The 12742-nt window shown below is 39.4% G+C and overlaps 1 protein-coding gene across 1 annotated transcript in view; it reads right to left on the minus strand.

Moving 5' to 3' along the window:
* The window catches only part of LOC140735620 (BTB/POZ domain-containing protein KCTD5-like), a 64251-nt gene that overhangs the window by 40355 nt on the left and 11154 nt on the right, over window positions 1-12742 (minus strand). The window lies entirely within an intron of this gene.

The raw sequence follows: 12742 nt of genomic DNA on the forward strand, positions 1-12742 counted from the left end.
ATGAAATAACACCATTTGTTTTTTCATACCAAGATACAAGTGTTCAAAAAAACCCATTTCTTTCCACTGCAAATCCACAAATCAGCTGTTGGACCTAAAAGTGGAAAAAAGATGCAATTAGTAACCTGTAAATTCCCTACTGTATGAAATGGCTGGAACACTTAGACACGCATTTCATCATTCACTATCAAACAACAAATTTTTCCATTAGCAAGGATGTCTGCCTTAGATGTCCAGGAATTCATAAAGCAGAGGGCTAGCTAAGCAAACTGGCATCACAGCCATCAATGACAATTAGGAGACTGCGGATGTGAACCAAAACAGAAAATATCGCAGACACACTGGTCAGGCAGCATCAGTAGAGAAATACAAGGTCAATGTTTCGTATAAGACTTAAAAACAGAACAAAAAAACACCTGTGTTTTTCAGTTCACTATCAGAATAATAAGAGCAGAGGAAGGAAAAACAAAAATAATTTAAGCCATAATAGAAATAATACAAACACTCCAAAAACAGGTCTCATAAATGTCCAACAGAAGTTCCCAGCTGAGGCGAGGCAGTGGAATGATGTTTTAAGGAGGAGCAAAATGAGCGATGAGATGGAAGTTTGAATAACAAAAGGGTATCAGTGCAAGGGAAGAGGAGGAGGGGACAGGGTAAAGAATCAATCTGTAAAATGATGTAAAATGACCAAAGGTAGAATGCTGTTGAAATTGTGAAATAAACATGTAAAGGCAAAGTCGTGATAACTTTCCCAAGACTTTCTCTGCTTGCAAACCTATAAATTACAATAAACATTAAAGTTAAATTGTTACAGAAATTTAAAACCAATTCTCCGGCGTACCACCGCTTTCAGAGAACACAACTCAGTTAAAATTTCGGATGTATATTTTTCTGAACTTGACATCTCTAGAATGGGTCAATATCATTCAGGTTTGTTGCAAACCTGCCTACTTTGGATACATAATCAGTCCTGTGCACACAGTGAGGTTTTTAGTCTTACACATTTCAGGTGAATTGGGATCAAATTGAATCTAGCCGAATGATAGTTAGTTTCCTCTAGGGTCTGAATCATTGCAAATTATTTTTGTCCCCTGGGCTTTTTTTTCTCACAAAGCAGCAATGCACTGTTGGCTCTACTCCAGAATTTATAATGGGTTATCAGGATGAACAGAAAGGCTGAGGAATGCACCTGCAAGACAGCTGAACAAAGACAAAGTTAGCTTTCCTACCATTAAAAAACAGAATTAGCAGCATTACCCATTAATTCCAAATGAAAGGAGTGGATCAAGTTAAAGATTTTCACTTTTCCCTTACCTATGGTGATTCAAATTGAAAAATTATGTTGATTCTCTCACAGCAGTGATTTGTAGAGATTACATCGTCTTGTCAGGCTTGTTTTTCCAATCAAATATCTTGTTTACTTTTAAGTAAGATACTAAATTTAAAGGGTTAGAATATTAATTACTGTGAGTTGAGATGTACAAAATCCTTGCAGAGCTGCAACTTTGAAATGTGAATATAGCTACATATACACTTAGTGGCCATTTTAGTAGGTACATCACACCATTAAAGCAAATATCTAATCAACCAATCGTGTGACAGCAACTCAATGGATAAAAGCATGCAGACATGGTCAAGAGTTGTTCCAACCAAGCATCAGAATGGGGGCGATTGTTGGTGCCAGACGAAGTGGTTGGAGTATTGCAGACTGTTGATTTCCTGGGATTTTCAAGCACAACTGCATGACACTCTGATGGACTTTTGCACTGAACTCTGATGACAGTCCCTGGAGTTTACAGAGAGCAGTGTGAAAAACAAAAAAAAACATCCAGTGAGCAGCAGTTCTGTGGGCGAAAATGCTTTGTTAATGAGAGAGGTCAGAGGAGAATGGCCAGACTGGCTCAAGCTGACAAGAAGGCAACAGTAATTCAAATAACTTTGCGTTACAACAGTGGTGTGCAGAACAGCATCTCTGAATACACAACACGTCGAACCTTGAATTGAATGGGTTACAGCGGCAGTAGACCACAAACATACATAAATCACTCTGTGGGCATTTTATTAGGTACCTCCTATACCTAATAGTGGCAATTGAGTGTACTTAATAGCTGTAAATATAAAAATGTCACAAAGCCCACACTGTAGTGTGGAAGTCAAATCTGGATAAAGTCACTCAGAGACCGTATAAGTACAAACTCTTTATTCAAAGCACCCGGGGCTTACTCAGTTAGTCACTCAAATAGGAACAGTCTATCTGTGACTGTTCCTGCCGATCCACCAAACTAACAAACAATTCCCGTTGCTACATAGATATATTTGTTCAGATACCTCCCACATAAGACAAGTTGGAATCAAAGTTATTCACTACATGACAGCCCCAAAAGACAAATTACAGAAGAGGCATAATGGACAGAACATACAGAAACAGGCTGGAGTGGTCTTATCTCTATGCATGAGTGCACAAGGAGATAAGCATCCTCAAACCTTAGCTAGCTAGCTACCTTCAAGAAGAAATATGGCTCAGCATGGCTTAGCACATCTGTTGATCATCAGCTGTTTCTTTCAGAAAAACAGGCTGCTATTGTTTAACGGTGTTAACCCTTTTACATACTTTATCAGAAGATGTGATCAGACACAACTTTGCCAAGTTCATTTCATTCACATTAGGCTTATGTTTCATATCCTGATAGAGGGTTTTCACCAGAAATGTTGATAGCTCCCTTCCCCTCCTACAGATGCTGCTTGACCCACTGAGTTCCTCCAGCTGATTGTTTGTTGTTTCAGATTCCAGCATCTGCAGTCTCTTGTATCTCCTTATTTCACATTCAGCTGAATTTGGCCACATTATCTGCCCTTAATAGAAAAGTTTCTGCAGAAACACATTGTTGACCACAAGTCCATCAAGGCAGTAATCAACATGGAACACGCTACAGGGTCTGCAGGAAAAGGACACAATTGATCTTATGGGATTGTCTCCAGTTGACACCATTTGGCAGAGTACCTCATGCTCAGAACTCATAAACAAGCACCGAATCCTCACTTGGCTGGCAGTGATAGGTCCGCCCAGTTAGATCCTTTCTTCATTCTGCAGTCCCTTTATACCAAGCCCACAGAATGGCTGTAATGACAATAAAACAACTGTTCACTCATCTGCAAATCAAATGTCTTTGCAAAGGTGGTCCAGAAAACAATGCAATGGTCCTCTTCCAGCTGCCTAGCAGATCACTCTGATCTATGAGTTGTTCCCAGGGTTGCACACCAAGACAAACATTGAGTGCTGCTGGAAGATCATCATCTCGGTGCTAGAGTCATCCTGATCTGCTGAAACTTGATGCTCTTTCACGATAGGTTACTTTCAAGTGAACTTTGCTACAAAGCACATTCCAGGGTACAGCATCCGCTCAGCTATGTACTGAAGCTTTGTGCAGCCAACACAAAGTCTTGTTTGGAAGGGAAAACTCATGTAATGTTTTGTGATTTATTTAACCTTCCGAAACCAAGTTAAAACTGAATTGACAAGAAGAAAAATGAGTCAACAACTGGGTCAGCTTGAGAAGAATTACTTTTGCTAACTGTCTTTTAATAGCCACTGTCAGTTCCATCTGAGACTGCAAAATAAAATGTGGCTTTTATGGTAACTGCACTGTATGTCAATGGAAAATATAACCTTTTAAAGGATGCTTCAAGGATACAGACCTTTCTGTATTAACTATATCGCAAGGCTTGCAGCTGATGCACTAAAAGAGGACATAACTAATGGCCTCACTGGGAGAGCAAATTTGAAAAAGGAAGTGTAGCAGCCTTTTGGTATTCCCATGTAAATACTGTAACATGCATCCTTTGGGGAGGAACGATGGGACCTGGGCTCTGTTAGGAAGATTACTTCTGCAAGAACAGAATTGCTTAATACAGCATCAATTATTAAGAACATGCCTCGGCTGCTTTGGTTAACAGACATCCAGATAAGCACTTTTTCTAAAAGAAATTCCCAAGCAATTGTAATGAAAAGCTCACTTTCAGAGGTTTGCATTCTTACAGTGCCAAGTAATATGCTTTGTGTGATAAGAACTCTGGTCAGTGAGGTGGGGCTGTGTGACAAGTATCAAAATGTTGTTGTTTATGCTGTTAGATAATTTAGCATAGCTCACATCGACCAGTTTCATTTAAGAACACAAGAACATTAATAAGAATACAAGTAATAGGGGTATCAGAACAAATTGCTAGAAACCTCAAACTGCAGCTGTAATGGAACCAACATAAATAATGCAAAATAACATTAAGATACTTGCTGATGGAATTATTGAGTCTACAAAATAAAACGTAGCTTCTATGGCAAGTGCACTGTGTGTCAAAAAATGGAAAAGTGGGAAACAGTAGAAAGCATTTTTACTGATTCTTCACTCAACATTAAAAATCTTTAAATGCCACATCAACAAATCATTAAAATATACTTCTGACTCAACCAAATGGGCTTTAGACTATTTTTTTGCTGAAATGTTGGATCATATCTTTATTTTTGCTTAAAGTGATGCTGATTCTTATAAACCCATGACCACAAAGAATATAAGCTGCTTGTTTTTGGAATAAATTTCATTTAGTGATATAGCACAGAGTAAGCCCGTTGGATGCTTTAAGCCCTGCCACCCCAGCAAACCCGATTAACCCTAAGTTACTCACAGGACAATTGACAATGAGCAACTATTCTACCTAGTATGTCTTTGGACTGTGGGAGGAAACGGGAAGACCAGGAGAAATCCTGTGCATTCCACGGGTAAGGCGTACAGAGACTCCATACAGAATGGCATGAGACTCGAACTCCGAACTGCAGAAAGCCCCGAGCTGTAACAGCGTCGCACGAACCACTCTGCTACTGCGGCGACCTCGCTAAATATTTCTTTTGAAGTGTGAACTACTGGTGTGGAAGCTGACATTCTACAGACAGTTCTGTGCAAAAGTCTTAAGCACCCTAGATTTCTTATCTAAATTTGTTTTGGATGTATATTTTTCTGTCTTCTGTATTAGTGTGTCAGTAGAAAAGTGCAAATTTTAGATTTCCAAACATAATTTTGCAAAAAATTGTTAGAGAATTTCTTATAGCCTAGTGTATGACTGAACAAAGATAACAAACAGGTGCTAATGATCAATGACATAATGAGTTGAATAGACTAAACTGATTAACTGAAACAGAAATGGTATAGAAGGATTCAATCTGGGTGAAGGACAACCAAACTAAAAGGTGATGGTGTGGCAGATGATTTGAAAGTACAACTGTCACATTATCAATTCTTACAGTATGGCAAGAGTGTACAGAACAACAATACACAAGATGGTCATCCTGCATCAGTAAGGTCTCTCCGAAGCAGAAATTTTGTGGTAGATATGAGTTTCAATATGTGCTGCACAAGCTCTTCTGAAGAACCACAAAAAAAAAATGAGCAAGGCTGAGGATCAGACACACCACAGAAACTGAGTGCAGTAGACAAGGGATATGTCAAACTGACGTCCCTTCAAAACCAGAAGAAATTCGCACTGCTATCAGCTCTGAACTCATAAACCACAATCTTGCCAAAAAGACATTCCTCCAAAGTGGAAACAAAGCCAAGTGACTCACCTATGCACAAAAACACAAGACTGGGGTGTGGAACAATTGCAGCAAGTGCTCTGGACTGACAAGTCAAAACTTGACATTTTTGGCTCAAACAGGAGGCAGTTTGTCCGTAGAAGAGCTGATGAGTGTCTGCAGCCAACAGTGAAGCACAGCGGAGGTTCCCTGCAGGCTTGGGGCTGCATTTCTGCAAACGGAATTGGGGATCTGGTCAGAATCAATGGAATCTTCAATTTGGAGAAGTACAAGCAGATTCTCATCCACCATACAATACCATCAGGGAGGCGTCTGACCAGTTCCAGCTTCATTCTACAGCAGCACATGAGCCCAAACACACAGTCAAGGTCATAAAGAACTATCTTCCCTGAAAAGAACTAGGAGTTCTACAACAGATGGTAATGGCCTCGGCAAAGCTCTGATCTCAAGGCTGTCTGGGATTACCTGGAGAGACAGAAGCAAGTGAGACTGCCAAAGTCTGCAGACGGACTGTGGCAAGTTCTCAAAGATGCTTGGAACAAACTAATAACTGATTTTCTTATAGAACTGCACAACAGTATACCAAAAGAATTGACACACTTTTAAAGGTTACACCAAATACTGATTCGATTTAGTTTTTCTTTACTGTTTACTGCCCTTTATAGTTTTTTTTTGATGTTTAAGAAACTTTTCATTTTATTACTTTTGAAAACATTTCACTTCAGATTTTTTTTTACATATGCCTAAGACTTTTGAACAGTACCGTTAAGTACAGTTGAAGTGGAGAATAGCACATTCTGGCCTTTCTCCCTTTAAAATAGCCAGTCTTCAAATTACCCTTGTTCCTTTGTGGCAGACATAATTACAATTTCCATTCATAAATTAGAGAGATGATCTGTTATTGGGCAACTGGAAATGTCCAAGTCAGAAGTTTACTTAACTTTTCCCTGGGACATTCAGTAAAGCATTTTTGACACTGATAACTAGTCTTAGTCAACACTAAAATACATTGATATCCAAAAGACATCACTCACCAAAAACTTCTCAACCTTTTCAGCAGAGCTTACATCCCAACACTTAACAAGTCAAAGTCCCTCTTAAATGCTACATAAGGAAGTTCAAACACAGAAGCATTTCGAACTGATAAAGCCGAGTTGGAATAAATAATGAGGAATATGTCTGAACACCTGAATTTAGATGAAGCCAGTTATGAATTATAGAATGTTACAGAACAGAAAGCAGAGGCAGACTTTGGGAGGAAAAATTCAATGAAATTGCAGAGCTATGACAGAAACTACTGTCAGAATTAGCTGAGGAGATGGAGAATTTCAAAAACACCGGATACAAGGAATTAGAACAAGGGTAATATTTGAATGGAAAGTGGATTTATGGATGTTGATTGAAATCCATTGTGGAACCTATGAAATCAACACAAGTATTGATTAGTCAAGAGTGAGGATGCTGGTTCTGAGCTCAAGTTTTGGGAAAGGGTCACACAGTGGACTGAATATGGCAGACATCATTCTGTGAGTGATGACCTGCTTTTAGATAGGATGAATGTTGTTGATCGGGTGAGATATTAAACCCAGCTTTCATCTTTCCCTCAAATGGACCATAAAAAGATCTCGGGGCGTGGTTCGTAGGACCTGCAAGTTCTTTACTTGAGAAAATGTGTTTTACAAGGAGCCCACAAAATTCAAAGGAAGAACCCACACTAATGTTGAAATTCTAGTAGAGGAACAGAGCAACAGGGTGGACCAAGGCTTTGAAAAGCTCACTGCATTAATTACATTCAATGCACTTCTGGTCTAAGATGGCACTGTTGAAACACAGTGACGACTTGCTGAAAACTACTAACTACTCTATTAATCACACTTTTTCTGGTAAGCAATCCCAGCAATCAAAAGCGTGTAACTTCCCTTTTGGAGTTAAGTTTTTGAACTGACTGTACAACTTTCCATCTTTGTGAACTGAAATCTCAAAGATGCAGGATGGTTGTGATGTGGCATGTACAGACCCAAACGAGGTGGCAGGACCCGGGTTCAAAGTGGGGAATGTATAGCCATCGCTGGAACGGATTTGGAGTCGATTCAAAGCTGCAGATCTGAGGTGAGGCGGTGGGGCCTGGGCCCAAGAGCGAGGGACTAGCTATTGTTTGACCGAGTTAAGCACTGGGCCATATTGGAAAATGAATCGAGGCTGTGGGACTCAGGCCCAAGAGCATATTGAAGCAGCAGGGCCTCGGTCCAAGAGGAAGGGACATTCTTTGCCATATTTGGCCAATTTATGTACTAAGCCAGATCGAAAAAGTCAGGGTGTTGGGGCCGGAGGAGGATGGGCCTGTGTTCAGCTCACTGCTTGCAAGGTTTATTCATCTCTGCGCATTGGCCTGCAACCAACAAGCTCCTGGACCGACTTCGTGACCGTGGCCTCACTTTTGTGAACTTCAGTTCTGAATGTTATTCGTGTAATTTGCTTACTTTTATTGTTTGCACAATTTGTTTATTTTCCTGCACACAGGATGTCTGATGGTCTTTTTTAAATGGGTTCCTCTGGGCTTCTTTGTTTTGTGGGTGTCTGTAAGGAGACAAATCTCAAGGTTGTATATAGTATAAATACCTGGATAATAAATGTACTTTGAAATTTGCATAAAATTGGCAGTAAATGAAACCCTGACAGATGTTACACGTATAAATAGGAAAACGTTTAGCAGGTGCAGCAATGATACGCTCATGATTGATGAAAGTCAAAGATTGACCCTGATTCTAATCTGAGAACGCTTAATGTCCATAAAATGATGTGACCTATACCCACACTATGAAGATGACAATGATACAAATGGTGTGCAACTGATGATATATCAGTAAAAGGTGAGTATTTTCTGAAATTTTCTACTTTGATTGGGTGTGAAGGCTAGATCATAGTGACAGTTAAATAAATAGATAAGTTTATGAAAGATCAGGAAGTTGAGGATTATGGGGAACTAGCACAAGAGAAGAGATGAAGCACTGAGGAACATCAATCCTGATCGTACTGAATGGTAGGAGCAGGCTTGAGGGAGGGCTGAGTGGCTTACACGCTCCTGTCTTTATATGTTCTAAGATCATACCCTGGTGAATTTTCCCTAGAGTGAAGCTATATGGAATACTATTCTTCACATTAAATACTATTTTGAAACAAGACCGAGCTATTTATTGAATTTCAGCATTACGCACTTCCAATGTACCCATCACGCATTCAGCTCCTTCCTCAACATTTCAGATGAAGTGAAGGTGAGTTCAAAACAGCTTTCAGAATGGTCAGGTCCGCATCCAGCAGGTGAACTGCTCCATCAATGGATAAATGACTCAATGAACCAACGTCAGCTTACATTTATTCCCTTGGACAATGTCATTATCTTTGTGAAAAATAATACCATCAGCAAGTAAAACTCTTTGTAATTTAAAGGCTATACCTAGACCAGTTACATTTTTAAAGATAAAACCAAATGCAGTTTTAATTACAATGTTAAACAACAATAGGTTACCCAAAGCTATGACTAGTCCAATGAAGCACTTCTAATGATGGAATTCAAAATTCACATTCTTATGTTCAGACACCTGTTTTGTCTTAGTTCAGCTTTCTTAATCTCAAATCCACCCATTGCAATTAAGTTCACACTGTAAAATGGCTTGTTTACAGCTAAGCGCAAATTAAGATCATTTTTCCTTGGATGAGATAGTGCAAGGTGACCAGTAAGTGGGTTCTGTGTCAGAAGGGTGAGTGACAGGAAACATGAAAGATCACAATGAGGCAAGCGAATCATACAAATCAACACCATCAGCTGGTTTGCTGTAATTATGTGTTTGACTTTAAATCACTGGTGCCAGAAGAATTTGATACGGAAAAACCCAGACCAAATAACACAGCTTTAAACTTCAACGTCACGGAGAAGATGACTACCACAAGAAGAGGAAGGTCTATGAAAGGAGCTAGTGAACAAGCATTGCACTACTGCCATTGGTATTATTAATATTGCTGTTGCTTCTGACTAAATTAATAAAAAGGTGCCCACATTACTTCTCTTGTAACAGAAGCATGTAGATTTTCCACTTAACTGCTGGCATTGAAATAGGACTGGACCAAAAAGATTTTGCTTCCTATTACCAGCTGACCACATTCTGCAAATTTGTCATTTCGATCTTGCTGTAAATTTTCTTTCAAGAGTTTTTATGTATTTCTAATTGGGGTGACAAGGTGGCTATTTTTCCTTTCCTTGAAGAGATAACACCTTCTTTTCTGGTCCTGATTAAGGGTATCAACCTGAAATGTCGACTGTTTATCCCCTCCATTGATGCTGCCCAACTTGCTGAGCTCCTTCAGCACTTTATGTGTATTGCTCAAGATCTGCAGCTTCTGCAGAATCTCGTGTCTATTTTTAAAGATGCTTTTAGATACACAGCATAGAACAAGCCATTCTGGCCCACTGAGTCGCACCGCCCAGCAACTCACTGATTTAACCCTTGCCTAATCATAGGACAATTTACAACAATCAAATTACCTACTAAACAGTATGTCTTTGGACTGCAGGAGCAAACCAGAGCACACAGAGGAGCATAAAAACTTGCTTACAGAGGCATCAGAATTGAACTCCGAACTCTGATGTCCCCAGCTGTGATAGCGTTGTGCTAACCGCTACACCATGGTGCCCTTATAACTGGAGAATTTTTGGCAACACAAGTGGGATGTCATTTCTTAACAATGCAAACAGGACTACTCATTTGATAAATCACACGGAAATAAATAACCATGTTTGCATTGAAAACAATAACTAAGTTATTAGTTTCTGATACCAACAGACGTAAAAAAGACTAAAGGGAAGTAAAATTGAAGACTTTTGTGATTAAGAAACCAACAGGTATTTATATAGTGCCTTTTATGTGCAACATTTCCAAAGATGCTGTATGAGAATATTATCAAAGATCAAATGTTGGGTTTCCCACTTTATAGCAGTGTCTATACCTCAACAGTTCTTTGTTGATTTTAAATCATTTTTCAATCTGTCATTAAAAGTCTTCAGAAAGGCAAAATTCTTTCAAACTGGGAGTAATTAAACTTGATCAGACGGAGGAAACCCAAATAACAAACTAGAAAGGAATGTCAACTGAGAGGACTACAACAGAATTGCCAAAAGTGATAAGACAGGAAACATCCATCTAGCGAAGTCATCAGTGATTTTAGCACTAGAGCAACACATGAAATTGATTTGGAGCATAATAAAAATTCTAAAATGAGCAAAGAAGGTAGGCTGTAATTGTGAAGAGAATGGGAAAGGGGATGCACTGGGGGAGTGGGAAAGAGAGTCGGATTTGCCCCAAGGATAATTTGTATGAAAACTTCAGTTGTAAATGGTTTACAAAGTGTTTATTATGTACATGCTGAATTTGCAACACTGCAGTGAAGCCATTTGTGGCATATTACGGAGAAAGGATGAAGTTTCTGATCAAAAATGCTTGCGTAGTTTTGTTCTTGCAGGCTTTGAAATATCATCAAAGTCCAGTACCTCCAGAAGCAAAGCACCTGTGCCAAAAACAACATTTTAATTAACTCTGCATTGGAATATCATGCGGGGCTACCTTCTGAAAACAATGAAATATGCTCATTATTTGCCATCTTAATTTAATTTGAATCTCAGAGGAAGTCATGGATTGAAAGTCTGAAGGCACTTCTTAGAATAAGGGGACAGAGCGATGACAAGGGATGGAGTACCTCGCACAAACTAGAACCATGTGGCAATTGGCAGATCATCATAATCCATGCAAGACGTTATCTGGCCAAGATATAGGATACACATCAGGTACAGGAATAAGCAGGTCACTTTCATTGTGACAGTTTGTAAATTGCAGGGTGCCAACAGGATTTGTGCTGAAGCCCCAGCCATTTACAATTCCTTTAAAGTCGAGGAACAAATGGATAATATCCAAATTTACTGCTGGCACAAAGCCAGCTTGCTCAAGCAAGCTGTCAGCAATAGAGATGAAAATTCAGTTCTCAGCCCAAAAGTGCTACTCACTGGTATCACAACTAACTACCTACATCCATGCATCTTCTTTTCCTGGTAGCCCTTGAGGTCTCACTAACTCATAAATATATAACCTAGATTTAAGCGTATCAATTTCCCAAATATAAATTGACTTATATTATGGAGGACTTCAATTTTTTTTGGAAGGTATGGCCACCAAGGTTAAGTCAAAGAATAGAGATTTTACCATCAGAAGCTCTCTGAAAAGTTCCAAGCAACTGGGATTTTAAGAGGAATAGGCAGATATCTATTATAAAAGATTTGATAAAGCTGAAGTTGATAGTTTTCTAAAACAGGTCTGATGAAATAGAGGGATAACCGCTGGGTAGGACACCTGATCTTCAGAGAGTCCCATGGGACCTTTCACCTCTATTTGAGAAGACAGATATGGCTTCAGTTTAACACCACATCTGGACAATGAGCGACACTCCTTAGAACAATTAGAATGATGCAAGTACAGGCAATCCTAAGTTCCTGAGAACTGCAAATTGGAAATAATCAAAAGCAGAGGGTCACAGAAACAGCTGCAACAGGAGAACAGGTAAGCAGGAAAGGGAAGAGCAGCCTGCAACCAGCCTTACCAACTCGGTGAGCACACAGCACTTGAGACTTGGCTTGACCTAGAACCTTTTGTTGCAGATCAGAGCAGGAAATGCTGCCTCCCCACCCAGAACATGCCTGTAGCCTAGCAGCAGGCAGCAAGTCCATCCACATCTATCTCATTGGTATCCTAAATGCTCATTTGTATGTACGGGATGCTCATGAGTCCGGCGTTTGTAACCTGCGGAGGACCTACATCTGGAACAAGATCTGAGTAATTACTGCATAATTTAAGAAAATCTGTATTCTCATAAGATACTTTTCAATCAACTCTCCCAGCACATTGTATTCTTAGTCTTTGCCCAATCACTTGTCTCAACTGTGATCACTAAAGCAAGAATTACACTTATAGGACGTTACAGTAAAAGTGCCTTTGAAAGGATTTAGTAGTTAAATATTTAATAATTTTGCAGCTTCCCTCCTCCAGTCTAAATATAGAAAAAATTACTAGTCAGATTTCCTCTGCACATCAACTTTGAATTCTCTTCCTGCTCAGG

This window comes from Hemitrygon akajei, chromosome 11 (assembly GCF_048418815.1).
Source record: "Hemitrygon akajei chromosome 11, sHemAka1.3, whole genome shotgun sequence".
Lineage (NCBI taxonomy): Eukaryota > Metazoa > Chordata > Chondrichthyes > Myliobatiformes > Dasyatidae > Hemitrygon > Hemitrygon akajei.